We start from the raw sequence: 7500 nt of genomic DNA, 5'->3' as shown, positions 1-7500 counted from the left end.
AAATCTTCCAAGACAAAAAAGAAAATTTACATATCGCTGGTTATGTATGGAAATCAGCGTTGGTCATTACCCAGTAAAAAAAGATTACATCATTACAGTAAATTTCAGCGACTGAAGGAGGAAAATATCACCATATGATAGGAGACCCAAAGCTTTTTAGATCATCTAAAAAGGATGTATTATAAATATCCATTTTTATTTAAGGGTAGAAATTCCTTCGCTGGCCCTAGGCCGGTTGCCCAGAAGTTTTTTACACCTCTACCCTCCAGGATACACATAATGCACATATACAAATGAATAAAAAAGTACAAGCAGGTACTTGAGGGTAGAAATTCCTTCCCTCGCCCTTTATTGGTTTATTCATTTTTTGATAAGATTACTCCATTATTCTCGTTTTGTATTTCTTGTAGAAAATCTTCCTAAGAATGTTATAAAATAGGGTTACTAATGGGAGAGAAAAGGCATACTTTGAAGCATTTTATACCAAGTGGCAGGAAATGGGAAAAGGGGCTAAAACAATTTTATAACAGGATTTTGGTGATTTCATGGCCAGAGTTTCATAGGTAACTAAATTAAACTCTTGTTCATCCACCTGTAACAGATGTCCTGTGATTTCAATCAGATTTTAAGGAATGTTGGTAGTTTTCACTTTGCAAACGTTTCGTACCTTTGGACTATGAATGGGATGGTAAAACAGAGTAAGAAATGGGAATAATTTCTTGGATTATGTAACTTAGTTCTTTGTTTGTCTGCTTATCTAACTCATGTATTTTAATTATACTTCAGAGAATATTTGTGACAGACGAAAGTCATCAATATTTTCCGAAATCTCCATTTCCCCTTTCAAAGCAGGGTTCGTTGTATAGGCCGACATGTACCTCAATCTATTTCTACATCAAGGAACATGCCCCCTAACCTCCTTATTTACCGGTCTCACTTCCCTCTGAAGATATATGAAGCCAATTATTTGCGTATTCCAGGAGAGAGCTCCTAATTGGAATAACAACACGGTACTCGGTTCCTTTGCCATAGAACCCTACTGTTATGTTTCTTACCTGAGGTCATCTTTCTTGCTTTGAATCAAAACTAATGAGGACTCTTTCCCTTACTTTCAGTTACCTGAAGGATGGAACGAAAACACCTCCTTACCTACCGTCTTCATCGGCGCTTCCAAAGGTCCAGGGTCACAGAGAGTGGGCTATTCCAGATGCGAAATGTATATTGATCCCAAAATGCACCGGAAAGGGACCAAGAATTGTGTGCATGGATATATGTTCAGACTACGTGAAGCCGAGTGGAGTATTGTTGCTGAGGTAAGATCCCTGGCACACAAGGTATGTCGTACTGGCAGTTTTTTCCACTACCAGGCCAGGTAATAGGAGAAAGAGTAGTTAAGTGATAGATAATCTTTCCTGAATCTTGCAATACACCTCAGTTGCTGGATGTTAGTGACAAGGGTTTACAACAAAGACTGGAAAAATACGAATAAAATTAACAAGATTAGGAACTAAATTCACATATGGTGATGGACCCACCTTCAAGCAACCATCCAAATATTTTGATAATTTTTATTGCTATTGTTGTTGTTCAAAATGAAGGAACATTCACGGGATAAACGTCTCGTTAGAAAAAAAATAGTAAAGTCGCACATTAATATGGTCTATCAGAAGAAAAAATTTATGAAGTAAACCATATCTTCATAAAGAATTTTGAGAAGAAACGCAGGATAATGAACATACTTAAACAAGGGTCCTTTTTCATACTAATGTATTTATCCTTTCCTAATTAAGGAAGAAATAATGAAAAAAGGGTAATTCTTCGCTTCATAAAAGGGGCATAATGAACTACATATCGATACATTAGCAACCTGCCACACCAGTAATCAATGCAATTATAGCATGTGTTTTCTGGCTATAAGTTTTTCGTCTTTTCATTCTTTTTCGTAAGAAATCACTCATCCACTTGATTAAAATAACAACATATCTCTCTTGCTCTCTCGCTAATTCTTTAAGATAATTGGATCTTTTCACCTTTTAACCTTTTAGAGAACATTTGTATATATAATGAAGATACAAAAAAACTCTAATTACGTTAGTTTTTATTCGTTTCTAAGATATAATTACTTCTGTCAATGTTTTGAACAAATCCACTCTGAGGCTGCAAACTGACAGTAAAAATAAAGCCCATGTAGGCTACTTGTCCAGGTTACAGGGAAACATGTTAATTCCTTGCGGGCTGTTGTGCTCGGTACCGTTAGACTTGTGAAAAATTAATGATTTCAAAAAGGCAGTACAAAACCAACTGCTGAACTCCATTTGCCACTTACTTTGTTTGATAACCAGATAACGATAAATGGGGTTAAAGGCTAAAGCCCAACACTTGGACCGAGACTTATTCAGACCTAAATTCTGATAAGTGGGTGTCAACTTGAGATGGTGACCACTCCTCAAGTACTGTGTTTCACTTCCTTCATGGAACACAACTTGAATATCTGCCTCTTGGGAACAAAAAAAACCAGCTTATGCTACTCCTTGGTGTCATACAGCTAGATCTCGTTTGGCCTGCAGGCTTTCTGTACTCTCTTTGGTACTGGCATTGGCTCATGATGCAAAGAAACTTGTCGCTTTTGGTGCCATGGCTTTCTGAGCTCTTGCAAATTACGAGATGCCAAGCCACAGGTCTTGAAAGGCATGGGCCTCTCCTTCATGGTCTTGTAGTCTCTCTCGCACAGCAGCTAGGCAGTGCAAATACTCAAGTCCAGGAGGTACCTAGAGAGCTTGATGTATAACTGTCTGGCCTGCATAGGAGCCTTGTCAAGGTGGGCCAGAATTTAATGCCACCTATTTTTCCATTGTACTTCTTGATGACACTGAGACAGGGATATGTCATCATCAGCCATTGCAAGTCCACTGCAGGACAATGGCCTCAGATATGTCTTTTCACTCCCGTCCGAGACTGGTCTTTCTATGTCAGTCTATACTCATTGTTTATTAATTTCAGGGAATACATCTCTTGTATAATTTTTCAAATGTTCAACTATTCAAAGTTTCCAACTCTTAACTTTATCCATGAGTTTTCCATAAAGGAAAAATATCCAGTGGAGTAAGGTCAGTTGTTCGGCGTCATGACCATAGATGTCAGGGTGCCAGAAAACCCCTAATCAATCAATCAGTAAGGTCAGCTGAACGTGATGGCCTCTCGATAGGTCCACTTCGGACAATCCATTTACCAGGAAATGTTTCTCGAGATATCCACGGACTGCTTTTGAATTATGATATGAAATTTAGTTAGAAAATTTGAGATAAAACAAGCCTCCTTATTATAATGAACCTCATTGTTATCATCCTAACACAAACTATTCCACCCACCGTCTACCCACTTCCTGTTCATATACATATATAATAATCTACAATGGTTATATATATGTGTATATATATATATATATATATATATATATATATATTTATATATATATATATATATATATATATATATATATATTTATATATACATATATATGAATATATATATATAAATAAATAAATATATATACATATGTATAAATATATATATTGTATGTTTCTTTAAAGGTGCGCGATCGCATGCGTGTATAGGTATATACGTATGCATGTATACATTATATATATATATATATATATATATATATATATATATATATATATATATACACACACACATATATATATATATATATATATATATATATATATATATACTGTATATATATACAAATATATATATATATATATATATATATATACACACACACACACACACACATATATATATATATATATATATATATATATATATATATATATATATATATATATATATATATATATATATAAATAAGATAATCCAAATATTAGGAGTAGTATAGGTTGAGGTTGCCTCGTGGTAGCGTCCTTGCCTGTTGATTGCCAGACTGGGGTTCGAGTCCGGCTCAAACTCATTAGTTCCTTTGGTCGCTGCTGCAACTTCACCATCCTTGTCAGCTAAGGATGGGGGGTTTTGGGTAGCCTATAGGTCTATCTGCTTAGTCATCAGCAGCCATTCCCTAGTCCTTATTGGTCTTAACTTGGGTGGAGAAGGGGCTTGGGCACTGATCATATGTAATATGGTCAGTCTCTAGGACATTGTCCTGCTTGATAGGGCAATATCACTGCCATATGCCTCTGCCATTCATGAACAGCGTTTAAAACCTTTAAATTGGAATATACATACATACATACATATATATATATATATATATATATATATATATATATATATATATATATATATATATATATATATATACACACAGTATATATACTGTATACATATATATATGAATATAAGTGTACATACATATACATATATATTTATATATATATATAAATATAAATGTACATATATATACATATATATGTACATTCATATTTATATATACTGTATATATCATCTATAATATATTTATATCTATATATATATATATATATATATATGCGTATAGATATAATTTATATATATACTGTATATATATAAATATATATATAGATATATATATATATATATATATATATATATATATATATATATATATATATATATATATGCGTATAGATATAATTTATATATATACTGTATATATATAAATATATATATAGATATATATATATATATATATATATATATATATATATATATTTATATAAATATGGATAATAGTTCATTGCTAAAAGACTGACGAATTTGTTCTTACTTTCAGATATTAAGCGATAAATTCTTCTGTTAATAGACTAATATGTAAAACGAACCTCTTCTCTATAATAGTTCAAAAACAGAGGTGCAAAATTCTGGCTGTGATAGATGCACTTCTATAGAACTTATCTTTGAGTGTATATATTCCCAAAGTTAAGTAAACCTATGAGAATATTTATCTGAGGCTACATAATACTCATATATGTATATATATATATATATATATATATATATATATATATATATATATATGTATATGTATATATACACATATATATGTGTGTATAATGTATTCATATACATATATATATATATATATATATATATATATATATATTTATATAAGTATAAATATATATATATGTATATATATATATATATATATATATATATATATATATATATATATATATATATATATATCTTTATATATATAAATATACTTATATATATCTATGAATATATATATATATACAAAATAAAATATATACATAAATAAATATATACATATATAAATATATACATATACTGTATATATATATATATATATATATATATATATATATATATATATATATATATATATATATACACTCACTCTATTTACACTTACCAGTCTTACAACAAAATAATGGTAGCGATAGACATCGCCAGCTACCATTTTCGACAATCATGTAGCCTATCCTCTAACATTCTAAGGAATCTGGCACCGTATATTACCCAGAAATAGCAATAACTCCTATACCCCACCCCCCACCACATAGCCCTTGTCACCCCTAACCCTCAAACTCTCCTTCTACAGTGCATTCCACAGCAGAACTAAAAAAAAAGGTAAAAAAAAATATTAAGCGATGGGATGGACAGAACAGGATAAATTTTTTATACCAGGGGTGATGAGATGATAAAAGAGATTTGGAAAATTCTCTAAATAAAAATCGAATTCAAATTAGCAACCAACCAAGAATGAAGTTTATACTTGAAGTGTTCAGAAATGTCCGATAAGGGAGGGCACCACATCACAGATCATCGGTTGCCTTCTTCCTCCAACCATTATAACTTGGCGTATTTCTGAAATGTTATCCAAAATAATTCTAAGTTCTGTTCCACACCACCACTGAGGAAAAATTCAAGGTGTGTTTTCTCTATAAAGGTTTCCCCTCATCTTAAACAAGGCATGTGAAAGGGGTCCTCCCACGCTCACTTGGATAAATGAAAAGAATTACTGTCTTTCCTGGAATCTAAAAACCACCGTATCCCACAAAAATCATTGAAACAGAATCCTTAAAATTCCTCTATTTTTAGAATCTTGGATCGAGATTTCATAGCCATGAGGAAGTGTTAGCTCAGGAAAGCTGTGTCCTTAGGATAAAGGAAGGGTAAATATATGAGGGAAAAAGGTAACAAATTAAGGAAAGTGAAGATTTCCGAGTGTGTAGTGTGTAATGTCTGTTGGGGGGCGAGGAGGGGGGGGGGGGGAGAACGAGGTTGCCTTTTCCGTGCAGGGAGGTCCAGGACGGTGACCAAACGCTCAAGTGAACGAAGTCTGAGTGAACTAAAGGTTAAGAGATTGAACAGTGAAGGTGGCAACGCCCTAGCTTGATGTGAAGTGATAAAATATGAAAGGAAAAAGAAAGAGTCTAAGATGAAAAGAAAAAGTGAACCACGTGGGTGGTTTGGTTAGATTTATGTGAACGAAGGTTGGGGAGGATGTGAGAGTGGAAGGAATACGTAGTAATGAATGAAAGGGAATTGAGATAATATTAGTTATAAAGACATTAATATATATATATATATATATATATATATATATATAAATATATATACTAGTATACGTGACCCATCAAAAAAGATGGCGGAATATTTAGACATACACGTACGTGGGGAGACCTGAGCGTGACCGATCTATATATATATATATATATATATATATATATATATATATATATATATATATATATATATATATATATACACACAAACACACATATATACACAGTATATATACATATATATATACAGTATGTATATATATATATATATATATATATATATACAAACACACATATATACACAGTAAATATACATATATATACAGTATGTGTATATATATATATATATATATATATACACAAACACGTATATATATAAATAGTATATATATAAATATATATATATATATATATATATATATATATATATATATATAAATAGCCAGACATTGCTCTTTAATAGATAGGACAGATGAACAAGCGAGCGTTGAAAGGAATAAGCAGAGAATTGGTGATAAAATAGTGAAGGGGATAAGAGACAAACATTACGGGACAGGAGATGTGGCACCAGTGAGAGAAGACTTTAAAACGAATTGCCATACCTGATCGGGCATTTCTCACTGCGTTGAGTATAGCAGATGACATACACAGGCGAATACTACATCTTTCCACAAATATACTCTTGTATATGGGGAACAAATTTACAAGAATGTTTTACTCTACTTGAAAGATTGCATACACATGCTAAAAGACCAAACAGCAAAAGCTCTATCAACTTGTAAACATAGAGAACACAAAATACACAAACAGAAAACTTTAAAATCGAGAAAGACGTGAGACTAAGCATACCAGAGCAAAATCGTGGGACAACTTACAGAAGATCGCAAAGTATCTAATAAAGAAAGGCATACTGTATTCATACACAAGAATGGAACAACATAAGACTTAACATAACTCATACGAA

The sequence above is a fragment of the Palaemon carinicauda genome, chromosome 31 (assembly GCF_036898095.1).
Source record: "Palaemon carinicauda isolate YSFRI2023 chromosome 31, ASM3689809v2, whole genome shotgun sequence".
Classification (NCBI taxonomy): Eukaryota; Metazoa; Arthropoda; class Malacostraca; order Decapoda; family Palaemonidae; genus Palaemon; species Palaemon carinicauda.
The sequence above is the reverse complement of the archived record's forward strand: the minus strand, read 5'-3'. Positions refer to the sequence as shown.